The 14,578-nt window shown below is 45.9% G+C and overlaps 1 pseudogene across 1 annotated transcript in view; it reads left to right on the top strand.

Annotated features, from left to right (window-relative positions):
* Positions 1-275: 275 nt before the first annotated feature.
* The window catches only part of LOC147027155 (uncharacterized), a 32,820-nt pseudogene continuing 18,517 nt past the window's right edge, over positions 276-14,578 (top strand). Inside the window, exons 1-5 of the transcript XR_015058709.1 lie at positions 276-485; positions 3,541-3,708; positions 6,387-6,505; positions 6,703-6,839; positions 11,453-11,621. The product of XR_015058709.1 is annotated as an uncharacterized LOC147027155 (transcript). The remainder of the gene's footprint in view (positions 486-3,540; positions 3,709-6,386; positions 6,506-6,702; positions 6,840-11,452; positions 11,622-14,578) is intronic.

The raw sequence follows: 14,578 nt of genomic DNA on the forward strand, positions 1-14,578 counted from the left end.
AGCTTATCTCCTCCATCGATATTTACGGAAACTATTTATTTTGGAGTCTATCGGTCTCGCTTTGGGCGGGAGCGGAGCTGAAGAATTTCCTACTGTTTTTGTTTTCCGATCGGTATAGTTCGCGTCAGTACTGTTGATCGACGTTTTTTCGAATCCTCGTTTGGTTTAACTCTATACACCGTAGTGTGTATTGGTTTGTGGTTAATTATCGGCTAGGGTAATAATCGGGACGTTTCAAGGAGAACAGATTAATTAATATTTCATGTTGTCAAGGGAGAGCCGCCATCTTCGCAATGTTTGGTGATATTCACTTCCGCCTGTCGCTGTCGTCGATGGGGGTGGAGCGAGCGATGTGAAAGGGAATTTTAAAGATTACAGATGAAGGTATAACGAGGGATAATAGAACAATATTTCCATGCAGATGGAGAAGGAGAAAGGATGTGCTGTGGACGTGGGCAGGATGAAATCCGGGCAAGATGTTCGAGGTAAAGCTGCATGCCCTCATTGTTTACAATAAACAATACATATTGTTTATTGTCTGACGTCACAATCGCCTTTCCATTCAACTGACGCCGTATTTATGTCGAATGCCCGCGATGGCTGTGAATTGACGTACGGTTGCCGTTTATGTTTCGAATGCTGCAGATTTGTCTCTCTCTTCCCCCAACTTGGATAATTATCAAAGAACTTTCCTAGTTATTCCGACCCCCGGAGGGAGGGAGCGGGATATTGTAATCGTCCGGTTTGTTTGTCTGTCTGTTTGTTTGTTTGTCTGTCTGTCTGTAAGCAACTTTACGGCAAAACGGCTGTTGCGAACACTATCAAATTTAATCCACAGGTGGGCAATGAACCTTGGATGACCCCATTAACTTTTGGGTCCAATTGGATCAAAGGTCAAGGTCAAGGTCATGAAAAGATCAAAATCGTTTTTCGCTCATAACTTCGTCAAAAATGATCTGATTTACTTCAAACTAAGCTTATCGTGAACCGTATTCTATTTGTCACTTATAATCCTACCCATTCCTATCGTGAAAAATGCATATTTGTGAAGATCGGTAGGGTCCGAAGTTTTGGGGGTCATGGTCATCTGTTAAAATTACAAATTTTCCATTAAAACTAAAACATGGTTACGAAGATACAACTTTACAGGAAAATGTCTGGCTTAAACACTGTCAAATTGTATCCACAGGTGGGTAATGAACCTCAGACGACCCCATTAACTTTTGGGTCCAATTAGGTCAAAGGTCAAGGTCAGGTCACGAAAAGGTGAAAATCGTTTTTCGCTCATAACTTCGTCAATAAATGGGTGGGATTTGTTGTGCCTGGTTTGTTTTGTGTTGATACGTCAGTGGCGGCATATGCTCACTTTTTGTTTGAGGGGTCGTACACAAAATACATAACGGTTGGGGGGGGAGAAATGCCATAGTCATGTGACGCCATCAAGCACGACGGCGTGTCCGATATGGAACTACCATTTACACTTTGAAAGATCGAGGACCATTCTGAGAGAGGTCTCTGTCTTCTTCCACCTCCTTTCTGGTTTTGCACCCTCTTCTCTTTTCATGTTTGTGTACAAAATAAAAATGCAGGGCTCGTGGTGCCGAGATCCGTCTCGATGCAGGGCTCGTGGTGCCGAGATCCGTCTCGATGCAGGGCTCGTGGTGCCGAGATCCGTCTCGATGCAGGGCTCGTGGTGCCGAGGTCCGTCTCGATGCAGGGCTCTTGGTGCCGAGGTCCGTCTCGATGCAGGGCTCGTGGTGCCGAGGTCCGTCTCGATGCAGGGCTCGTGGTGCCGAGGTCCGTCTCGATGCAGGGCTCGTGGTGCCGAGGTCCGTCTCGATGCAGGGCTCGTGGTGCCGAGGTCCGTCTCGATGCAGGGCTCGTGGTGCCGAGGTCCGTCTCGATGCAGGGCTCGTGGTGCCGAGGTCCGTCTCGATGCAGGGCTCGTGGTGCCGAGGTCCGTCTCGATGCAGGGCTCGTGGTGCCGAGGTCCGTCTCGATGCAGGGCTCGTGGTGCCGAGGTCCGTCTCGATGCAGGGCTCGTGGTGCCGAGGTCCGTCTCGATGCAGGGCTCGTGGTGCCGAGGTCCGTCTCGATGCAGGGCTCGTGGTGCCGAGATCCGTCTCGATGCAGGGCTCGTGGTGCCGAGATCCGTCTCGATGCAGGGCTCGTGGTGCCGAGATCCGTCTCGATGCAGGGCTCGTGGTGCCGAGATCCGTCTCGATGCAGGGCTCGTGGTGCCGAGATCCGTCTCGATGCAGGGCTCGTGGTGCCGAGATCCGTCTCGATGCAGGGCTCGTGGTGCCGAGATCCGTCTCGATGCAGGGCTCGTGGTGCCGAGATCCGTCTCGATGCAGGGCTCGTGGTGCCGAGATCCGTCTCGATGCAGGGCTCGTGGTGCCGAGATCCGTCTCGATGCAGGGCTCGTGATGCCGAGATCCGTCTCGATGCAGGGCTCGTGGTGCCGAGATCCGTCTCGATGCAGGGCTCGTGGTGCCGAGATCCGTCTCGATGCAGGGCTCGTGGTGCCGAGATCCGTCTCGATGCAGGGCTCGTGGTGCCGAGATCCGTCTCGATGCAGGGCTCGTGGTGCCGAGATCCGTCTCGATGCAGGGCTCGTGGTGCCGAGATCCGTCTCGATGCAGGGCTCGTGGTGCCGAGATCCGTCTCGATGCAGGGCTCGTGGTGCCGAGATCCGTCTCGATGCAGGGCTCGTGGTGCCGAGATCCGTCTCGATGCAGGGCTCGTGGTGCCGAGATCCGTCTCGATGCAGGGCTCGTGGTGCCGAGATCCGTCTCGATGCAGGGCTCGTGGTGCCGAGATCCGTCTCGATGCAGGGCTCGTGGTGCCGAGATCCGTCTCGATGCAGGGCTCGTGGTGCCGAGATCCGTCTCGATGCAGGGCTCGTGGTGCCGAGATCCGTCTCGATGCACAAGTTCAAAGTCCATTCAGTGATAGCCATCTGTCAGAGGTTTTGGTGGAGCACGCCCGTCCATGATCCTACGGGCCTTGCACCGGCCCATGTCTTCTGGATTTTGCAGTACGGAAAGCTGCAAGATCTCAACTTTTTGGGGTGAACTCTGTTGTTGTGCACAGGCACAGCCGTTTATATCAGGTACTTTTGCATGTGTTTTCAGTCTATTCCAGAAGCTTTGTGAGCCATTTTAGGTGACAATCCATTTCACGAATGCCCAATATGCAGAAACTTGCCACAATCAACACTGCTGCTAAGGGGTTATGTACGTTGCTGCCGACCATTCTGGGGCAGATTGTCATTTCAAGTCTCGTATTGTCTTGTATTTTACCAGATATCATGATTGTGCACTGAATACATAATTGCAGAGATATTTTATACCCTTGTGAGAGGGAAGGCTATTCTGGAGGAGGGGGGGCGGGTCTTCTCTCTAAGTTTCACCGGGCATCACAGAGGGGAGGGGTGGTGTCAAAACGGAGTCAGTATTTTGTGTATGACTTCTAATATGTTTGTCTCATGTTGGTTACTTGACAACATGGTGTCAAAGGTCCATCATGCTTGTTTAGACGCATCGTCGACACTGGGAAAATCAAAGATGTTGATTCCAGAGAAAACGAGGAAGAAAAGGAAATGTCAGGTCAAAACACCAGGATCGGCTGCTGCACTCAAGGAGTCTATGGCACTGCTTGCTGAGCTGCCTTTCAGAAATACAGACATCTGGGCAGAATTCCCAAGTAAGGTTACCCATTGCTCCTTTTTTTGTTCATTGCATGTTAACGCAACAGGATTCTGCCTATTTGGTGTTTAGAATGGAGGTCTGCAATCATCAAGAGTTGCACTTTGTGTTTGTTGCAACCATACTTCAGGGGAATCTGAAAAGTTATTTGGTTTAACCTTTTTCATATATCCCACTGGTATCTTTCAAAAATAATAGCCTTTTGGCTGGAATTCTGGTCAAATTCCAAATTCTTGCCTCTGTCTCGTGCCTTGCACAGTCTTTGTAACTTATGTAAAGTGAGGTGAATACCATATATATATATATAGATCCTTGGAGTGTGAGAAATGTCAATAAAACAGATTGCAAGTGTTGTCATCGTGAAATGGTAGTGGTGTAACTACATATCCAGGTATCCCTCAATTTACGAAAGGGACGCGTTTCTGGAAAGTGGGATGCAAACCGAGAAAGCGTCAATCGAAAACACTTTTCCAATTATTTTAAAGGTATTAAAAAGGGGATGCGTTCCTGACCCAAAATTTTCAGTCTCCCTAACGTAATATAATGGAATACGGTAGTACTCCATGTAGAGGGATGATACTGGAAAAAGATGACCGCCCATTCAAATCCATCCATTCCATTAGGACCATACTCTGTGCAGAGCGTTGGTGCCGCCAAAGCAGTCTCCTTGGCTATTGGGAACAATCCTGGACGGGTCTCCACTCCGACACAGTATACCAGCATGCTGGCACTCATTTTGCCGACCTCGGAAGGATAACAGGCAGAGTCAACCCCACCTGGTGTTAATTCAACAGCTGAGCGGGATTTGAACTCAGGACCCTAGGATCCCAAGCCCACTACCTTAACCATTAAGCCAACACCAGGCATGCCCATTCAAATGTGTACACAAAGATAGGCTTATAAACCTCTAAAGGGTGAAGTCAAGCATTTAAAAGCAATAACTTTAATTTTTGAGCGTTTAGTTTTCTGAACTACCAAGACTTAAAAAGACGCCGGAATACATCGCTGAAATACCACATCGGGAGATCTCTAAAACTTGTCTCTGGACTAGTGCACTGAACCCAAAATTTAAAAATATATAAAACATTAATCGTTTTATTTGGAGAAGAAATTGAACGTAAATGTGGACAAACCAAGGCCATGATCGTGGGTGGGTGGGGGTGTGGGGAGATGGATAGCACCATTCCAAAAGCGATACATGTCCAAACCATCCCCCAAATAAACTAAAACCCCTATTAAAACAATTTAATAACATAAATGGATTTAACCAAACCAAAATAACAAAATATATAAAACAATAAGCATTTTATTTTATTTTCTTTAAAACGATAATCACATTTCGGATGTGTAATCCATATTGTGGTCTGCACCTTAATAACATAGGCTGGTTTAATCCATAACAAAATATATAAAATATGAAGCATTTTATTACTTTAAAATTTGCAGAAAGAAGAAAAAAACATTAAAAATAATGTAAAAATATAGAGGGATGACATCTCAAAATAAACAACCAAACAAGGAAGGAATTACACCACATTACAACACAACAATCCTCATATGGATTACAACCACATCTTTTGACATTTTACTTTTGTTGTGGAATTGTGATGGATGAAGAAGAAGAACAACAATGAAGAATAGCACCTCATTACGATGCCACAATACGACACCACAATTCACCTCTGGTTTAGCATCACGATATCTTTTGACATTTTACTTTTGTTGTGGGATTGTGATTGAATAATGTCACAAGATATCGTGATAGTAAACCAGAGGAGAATCGTGTTGTGTTGTATTGTGGCATCATAATGTGGTGTTATTCTTCATCTTCATTTTTGTTCTTCATCAATCACAATCCCACGACAAAAGTAAAATGTCAAAAGATGGTGTGATGGTAATCCGTGAGAGGATTGTGGTGTCGTAATATGGTGTCGTTCTGACCTTGTGTGGTTGTTTTTTTTGAGATTTCACTCCTATATTTTTTTTTTACATTTTTCTTGTTTATTTCTCTATGGCATAAGAAAATACTGTTGCAAGTGTGTGACACTAACAATAACCTGAAATGAAAAGACATTTGCTTTAATAAATCCGACTTGATGCTAAATAAATACGAAATCCTTAACCTTTTCAAGGTATTTTTACTCACCATGAACGGGCAATGGCGGTGAGTTTATCACCATTCTCATTGTGCTTCATGTCCATCTTCATGTCCAGTGTTATATGTTGGTAAGAACGTTTTTCTGGAATAGCAGTTGAGCTTGAGGAAGGTCTCTTGCTTGACATCTTGAGGGATAAGCAAGATTACAGCCGATTTTAAATGATGGAGCACTTTACAACAAGAGGCACTAGATGGCGAACAAGGGTCGACTGACTCTTGGTGCTGTGCAAGATGCATCATACGCATGGCTGTGACATGGCTCACTGAAGGAGTGGAGCGCTGTTTGAAATTTCCTCCATAGCGCTCCAATGTACAGTATTTTAATTTCATTGTTGCGAAAAATTTTGAACATAAATCGAAAAATGTTCCGTTAAATGTCAGTTTTGTTATACTTGGACAGTAGAGTGAAAAAAAAGAGTAAATTGAGGGGTACCTGCACATTTTGTGTCCAAAGGTTTAAAAACACGACTCTACAGAGGCATATTTAAATGTTTTTGGAATTTTGTTATTGTGGTCAGTTGAAAAACAGACCTCCAGCAAAAGAAGAAAGGAAAAGCATGGAAAAAGCAATGCTGCATCGAACAAACAAAAGCTCAGGCCGAACTATTTTGTGGCGATTCCCATCACAGACCCAAAGGTGATTATATATAGCATCAAAACAAATTGCAATTGTTTTGCTTTCTTTCAATGTTTTATGGGTTTGGTGTCTTTGTATGGGCACTGTGGAGTTGTTGAGCAGACGTTCACTTTAAGATACCACTGTGTAGAATGAGGAGCACAGCTTGGTATGACTCGATATCTGAATTCATATTTCATCTGTGTATGCACCTCAAGGTAGTTGCAGATATGCAGATGGTGCAAGAATGTGTGTTGGCGAAGGATAAAAATCTGGCACGTACAATCGTACCTACTTGCATGCTGCACATCACAGTTCTGGTTGCACACCTCTTCTCTGAACTAGAGGTTCAAAGGTCAGTCAAGTGGGTTTAAGAATGTACATGTAAGTTTTAGAATTGGTGGCTGATCAGCAAGTCCGGTTTAATGTAGAAGTAATCGAATAATTCAGCATCTCAACTTGTATAATAACTTTGCTATCTTTTTTTTTTTTTTTTTTTTTTCACTCTAACTGATGTGATCACTCAGTATTTCTGGAGCCACTTACCACCCACCAGTAACATCCCAAGGTGTGGTGCTGCCTGAAAGACTCGAACAGTCTATTCGGGTAGATTCAACTTGGACATTTTTTTCACTACGCCACTTTTCCTTGACACTCTTCAGATTCTCATTGGATGCAATGCTTTCATACACAGTGCAATGGTGTGCACCCGAACATTTTGATCTGATACACCTGATGTTTTATGTCGTGAAGTCGAAAGCTTTGAAAATTTTTGGCATTTCCTCTCGTGAAGCCCAGACCTAGAACCTGCTGCTTTTTCAACAAAATCCTTCGGTTGCCTCTTGATCTTAGCCACCCACCCCACATCCAGTATATCACAAGTGTTCAGCCACTAAAAAGTTCCTCATCAACATCATTTTTAGTGTAGCAGCATAGCAAACCTGTTGTGCATTTTGTGATACAATCACCAAATTTGGCACAAACGTCGATTAATATGTTGCGAACATTTTCAGATATTGGGCCACTTGAAATTCTCTCTTTATGTCCGCCATATTGGATTTCAAAATGGCCGCCACTTGAAATCTACATCTCTGGACGTAATGCAGCTATTGACTTGATTCTGGTATCTAAATGTATGTTTTTGGGGGCAAGGAATCCAATGGTACCATTTTCAACTTGATATTATCTATCACAGTCTGTTATATAATTTTATTTGGAAATTATCTTGGCAAATATTGGATTCAACACAATACATTGAAAAGAATGTCTTAGTTCTGTAAATGTCTTAGGTATAATACTGACATGCTACATGATCTAGTATTTGAGGCTAGATGTACTGGTATCTGAGGCTAGGTATATACCGGTACTGAAGATACGTGTACATAAACAGTGTCATCTATCTATAATTCCACCAATGTGTGTGTGTGTGTGTGTGTGTGTGTGTGTGTGTGTGTGTGTGTGTGTGTGTGTGTGTGTGTGTGTGTGTGGGTGTGTGTGTGTGTGTGTGTGTGTGTGTGTGTGTGTGTGTGTGTGTGTGTGTGTGTGTGTGTGTGTGTGTGTGTGTGTGTGTGTGTGACCGCTGTTTCTCGACAACCTCTGGTCCGATCTAATTGAAACTTGCCAGGTATATTGCTGGGGACCTGAGGTTGTGCCTTTTCAAGGTTTGATATTAATCGGACAAGTGCTTCCCAAGTTATGGCCATTTATTTACCAAACCAATGGGAAGACACGTTGTTGCGTGGGCGTGGCCGATGGGGAAGGGAAGCACAGCCACGTTCCCCATTACGGGTTACAACGTACGGGCTTCCGGAGAGTGATGACTTCGTGTATTCTAATAATTTCTCGATTTCTTATGCGCATTTATAGATAAACAGAATGGCCCAAGTTATGATCGTTTTCATATTAGAAGGTGTACAAATTTTAGGAACATCAGAGTGCTGGTATGCTCCGAACCAGGAAGTAAATTTTTTCTCTCTCTTCTCTTCTCTTTTTGTTTTTCCTTGCCACGACATTGCGAAAAGGTAAAATACGTTGGCGCTAATTGAATAATTGGGTATTAAAAATAAATTGCGAATAATCGTAACTGTGAATAATATCGAACTTCCGGGTCACGCACGTACGGGCACGTGAGAGCGAAGAAACGGCCTGTGTGGTTTATTTATTTATTATTATTATTTTTTATTTTTTTATTTTTTTTTACGGGCACGTACTAGTGTTAAGAAGTTCAGCATTGCCACAAGTACATGTATGTTGTTGACTCATCGTCATGTGCAGTCCCCTTCACACACACAGAGGGCTGTACACTGAAGGGCAGCCTTTTTGCACTTGCAGCGCCTCCCACACCCTTTCTTGCACTTGCAAGAAACCAGCTCAATGCAGCTGTGAACTGCCTCAGTTAGCCTGGTCCAGTAAGGTGTGTACTGTCCTTCTCCAGTCCTTGACCAACCCCAGTTGGTTGGTGGAGGGAGCTCTGGTGCTGGCAGCAATATCTGACACCACACATGTCCACCTTGATACACTGCCCTCTTGATATGTTCCTTCAGAGCTGTCTTTGTTGGAGGGATGAGCTGCATATTGTTCTTCCTTGCGAAGAGTTTCCTCCTGGCCTTGTCAATGTCTGTGCATTTGCTGGTTCGATCATACAACAGGATCACGAACCTCTCGATGATGTGCATTGCATCGTCTGGTATGTCACGAGGTGCAGAGGGCAGCAGCAGCAGCGCCTCAGTGAGTTCTGGCAGTACCGTCCAGACTGTCCACGCAGTCTTCTTGCCATGTCTATGAAAACTAGACACAGTGTCACATCCAGTTAAAGCGTGGAACATTGGCAGTGCACGAGCCTTCTCTCGTCCCAATCCAGCTGCTATTTCGTGTGCTGCTAGGTATCGGAAACTCTGGCCTGTTCCGAATGCCAGCCACAGTTTGTCTTCTGGTTGCAACTCCTGTGCCAGGGACACTGCCAGCACCACAACATCGGTGTCTACAGTCCGGATGAGTATTGCATGGTGTCCATGCTTGACTGCATGAGATGCATGCAGCAACATCCGACTGTCAGCTTCTTCATGGTTACATGGGGCGAGTGAGGTCAGATCTGGCAGTAGTGGCTTGCTGAGCACTGCCTCTCCATCAGTAATGATGAGTTGCTTGTCCTCCTGGTCAAACCATTCCATGAGAGGAACCTGAACAGCTCGGTCTTGTTGCTCTCCACTCGTAGGAAGTTCTGTCAGTTTCCTGGTATGGCTGCGGCAGCCACCACACGTCTCCGCACACCTTGTCCCCGCTTTGCACGTGTACTACCTTTCAGTGAATCAGCAAGGTAAGTATCCCATACCAGATCCAGGCGTGACACTGTTTGCAGTTTCGTGGACATATATGGGATGAAGATCTGTTGTGCATACTCTTTAAAGGTCTTTGATGCAGCCGGCTTCAGCATCTGGACGATGGCTGCTCCATCAAGCACAATACAGGTCGTGACAGGAGTCTCTGTCTTTGCATCGGAGACTTCTTCCAAGCATGTGAGGAGATTACTCTTGGTACCAGTGCAGATGCTTCCACCATCAGACAATGCAGGAGGACATGCCTGATTCTCATGACAAAAGAACTCCTCAAGATTTCCATCCCTCGTCTGGCAGCCAATGTACAGGCGTGCGAAGAGTTCACGGTCATTCTTGATGGAGGCGAGCTGTTGCTGACCTATGCTCTGGCTTCTTGGAGTGGAAGTGCTGAACACCTTCAGCTTGTTACGAGGAATGGGTGCGTCCACTGCCTTTGTTCTGTCCAACAGACACTCTCTGGTGAAAGCCTCAAACTGCTCTTGGCCAATCCTCTTGGCATTCATCATGGTCTCCACAGCAGCAGGATCTGCGATCTCCTTTGTGTCCAGTTTGACTACATCCTGACTCTCCTCCTCAAATGGGTTGCCCATATCCTCTATGACACCGACGAGAGAGCGAACATCTTTCACAAATGAGGCCTGTACACTTGGCGTCTGATCATGATGACGTGTGTCTGCTGTTTGCCGTCTCCAGTGTTGGTTCCCATCCTGGAATTCTTCGATCACCCTGGCAACTTCTGGTCCCGCAACCATCCAGCGACGTAGGGCACTAGGGTTGTCAGTGAGCCCAACTGCTCCACCGTCTCCTTTGATGCAGGCATTATTCTGCTCATGTGCCTGGTCAATCGGGATTGAAGAGAGCACCCTCTGTGTTTTCTGAACGGTGAAGTGGCTTTCCCTGAATTAACTGGCTACATCTGGGTGTTTGATGGTGAGTTCGGCCATGTCCTTCAGGTGCACTGGTATCCACCTAGCATAGTGGGTGTGATCCAGTGCATGGAACCAGGGGACCAGCTCTGTCAGAGCATCGAGGTACATCATTAACATACATTTAGATACCAGAATCAAGTCAATAGCTGCATTACGTCCAGAGATAATAGCAAATGTAGATTTCAAGTGGCGGCCATTTTGAAATCCAATATGGCGGACATAAAGAGAGAATTTCAAGTGGCCCAATATCTGAAAATGTTCGCAACATATTAATCGACGTTTGTGCCAAATTTGGTGCTTGTATCACAAAATGCACAATTCTTTTGAATATTTGGGCTCAGCCGCCCCATTATTGGTCAAAATCTTCCTCTTGCTTTCGCTACATGATTTCCTTTTAATCTCCTTTGAATAGCCTCACTTTGTCTGTAAATCTTGTTATTTCCTCAATACCTTGAAGGTTGTACCTCATTGCAATGTTGTTGTTGACACCCATCTACTCTTTGAATTTTGTGCATCCGTTTCACTTTCAATTTGTTGGTATGTTAACCTTTCACACTGTTTATCCCCTTGATGATCTTTGAATTGATACTTGGTTCCAAAGTGATTATGAGTTTGAATTATAGGTTGGTGTCATAAAGAAGAGAGGGAGATAAACTTTCGATATCTGTATTAATTATTTCTATATCTGTTGCCAAACCGGACAGTGCTATTGAAGCGATGAACCTGTGCAGGGAGCGACTGAAGCCTCTCCTTTGTGAATTACCCTTAGTGCTGCCCTTCCAAGGCCTTGGGCAATTCAAGCATCAAGTTGTCTTTGTCAAGGTTGCTGAGGGTAGCCACTTGGAAACACTCGACAAGATTGCAGGTGATAAAGTAAGGTAAAGTCGAATTTGAGAGTTTTTCCACACTTAAAGGTTTTCTTTCATAGTTTGTATGGATGAGATTCTGCTTAGAATGAAGTTTGAATTTTATGATTGACTTTTTCAGCAATTAAAAAAAAAAATCTTTCAACAACTTTAATTTTTTTTTTTGGTGTTTGTTGTGTGCATGCAAAAAAGGAAGGAAGCTAAGAGTGTGTGCTGGAAGACTACGAACTGGTGGAAGTGCGAAGATTATGTCATGGAGTAGATAAGAAGGGGGTGAAAGTGAAGAATGAGGAACTTAGCAAGGAAGCCAGGGATCTACAGGGTGTTTACAAAGTCTCGTTACCCCGGCCCCCCCCACACAACTTGATAAATGAATATAATGAACACATAAGAGGAAAGGCTAGCATTCATTAATTTAATAATTAAGCTTAACATTAACATCAACATGTTAATCAACAACAATATTGAAAAAATCAGGCTTCCGGTACTGGGTTTGGAGCGTCGGCAGGTCTCTTTCAGGGCTCTCTGCTGACGATCTCAAAGTTAAGTTTCCGGTCGTTATCTGTCCTGTTTTAACTGTTTATTTTCTCACCTACATGTTACTGTGTGTTCCTAGTTCGGTTTTGTTTCAAAAATCGTGCTATTTTGTGAGTTTTCGTCGACCTTGTGTTACCGGGTACTTGAGGCCTACCCATCCTTCCCCTCAGTGTACGATCGTGTTTATTTGTATTTTCTCCCCATTACCTTCAATTTCTATCTTCCCCACTTTCCCAACATCCCCCATTCCTCCCAACAAAACACTCTATTTCTTGTCTTAAAAAAACTACCTTGTACATGTGTGTGTATATATATATATATATATATATATATATATATATATATATATATATATATATATATATATATATATATATATATATATATATATATATATATATATATATATATATATATATATATATATATATATATATATATATACATTGTTGTGGTTGACGAAATTCGCAAACCACCATTCAGGTCCCTTAGGTGAGATATCTCTGTAAGTATATGTGTAGTTAGGCCCAAACCCGTTGTTTAGAGGGAATAAATGTCATTCATGCGGGCTGCGACCCTTTTAGATAGCCGTTTTTCTTTTACTTTCGTTATTTTGGACCAGCCGCCATTACTACCATTACTACCACCACCAACCACGTCTCAACAGCCATCACACAACAACCACCAGCCGCAACGCCGCTTCACAACAACAACAACAACACCAACAGCCACGACCTTTACCGTCACAACTCGCCCTCGCAACCATCGCATCACCGCCATTTCCGCGCCGCTTGTGGGCACCGATACTGGACTCGTGCAGGGCGCGCACCGAGCAGGGGTGCGAAAACACAAGCCTTTCCGAAGCAATCGGATCAAAAACGACTCACGCCCACTTCTGTTCCGTCCTATCGGCGAGCGTGGGGCGATTTGGCCCCGCCTCCAGGTGCGTCGGAGTGTGGTCGCTATATGCAGATTCATGGATCAAAAAGCATTCACGCCCACTTTTCCTCTGTCCAATGGGGAGCCAGCCGGAGGTGAAGGGTCAGAGGTAAAGGGTCGAAGGTGAAGGAGCGAAGCCCCGTGGGCTATAAAGGGCCGCGTTCGCTCGCCAAGAAGGCAGTTCGGAGTTGAGTTGGGAAGAGCCAGTCAAGAGAGGAGTCGGAGAAGGCAGTGGGACGGAGCTGTGGAGAGTTGGAGAGGTGGCGGCGGCGAAGGCAGTCGAGGGGGTGCTCGTGTCAGAGTCAGGGAGCTGCGGAGAGGAGAGGCCGGTAACGCGACCAAGGTCGTGGTGGAGACGCTCGTCGCGGGACCCGAGCCAGGGAGATATCCTCCTTCCCCCGAGCATCAACAACCCCCTCCTGTTTCCCCCCGCGCTGAGATAGTGCGAGAAGGGGGCCCCGTTCCCACCCCATTCCAGACACTGTCCGCGAGGCCCGCGGAGTCGGGGCGCCAGCGCCATTTTGCGGCTCATCATCAGACGGGTAGGCCCGACGCGGTCTCGGCCCCAGGCCCATCTGCCCCCCTCATAGTGGAGGGTGGTCCCTTTTTCTTTTGCTTTGAGTATATGTGTTGTCGGCGCCGTCTGTGAAGTAAAACTGTATAAGTGTTGCCGTGTGCTCGGTAGTCGGTTAGCTCTGCATTGTGTTTTGCTTTTACATTTGCTTTTTGTGCATTATTGTGTTTCTTCTTCTTTTACATCTGCTTTTGGTGTAATTGTATATGTGTGCTTTCCGTTTGCCGCGAAATAAATGTGCTCTATGTTGAACTGTTTCTCCCGTTTCGCTTCGTCTTTTCTCTAATTGAATCTCCATCTTACTTCACGTAAAGGGTTGGTCGTGGGCTAAAACGCCCGATAATTAATCGAACCGTCCAGGTTGACGATAACACCGCTCGGTTATCCCGATAGTACGGAACGGGTCACTTAAAGTGGCCCGTGTCCGAAGTCGACCTGCGGCGAGGTGCGATCGCCCGGTCTACCCTCCGTGTGGGTACTTAGGTAGGTCGAATTTGGCGAGCAACCCTATCCCACGCGGGGGGCCGATTGGCACGATCGTGGTGAGGCCGAAAGGGCCCACCCGTGACTAGTTCCCGGCGTTAGTCCGAGAGGGTCACGACGGGATTGTCCCTCCGGTGGGCGACGTGCCGCGATTCGAGTTACGTGGCCGTTCGCACGCCGCGGGTGCGAATCCGCAACACTGGTGTCAGGTCGTGCGATATAAACTCATCGCCCTCCTCGCGGCACTGGTATCGGAGAACGGGAAAACCGGCTCTCCTGTCTCCAGCTAAATTCACGGGAATCGGTCCAGGGGTGAGAGGAGCGACCCCCGATTCCCTCCAAATTACGAGCGAGCTAAATTAACCCTTTACGTGAAATAAGATGGCGTCTCAAAGCGAGCGGGAGCCGGGGGTATTAGAAATGGATGTAGA

This window comes from Eptatretus burgeri, chromosome 5, assembly GCF_056783735.1.
Source record: "Eptatretus burgeri isolate ZD-2024b chromosome 5, Ebu_testis_v1, whole genome shotgun sequence".
Taxonomy (NCBI): domain Eukaryota; kingdom Metazoa; phylum Chordata; class Myxini; order Myxiniformes; family Myxinidae; genus Eptatretus; species Eptatretus burgeri.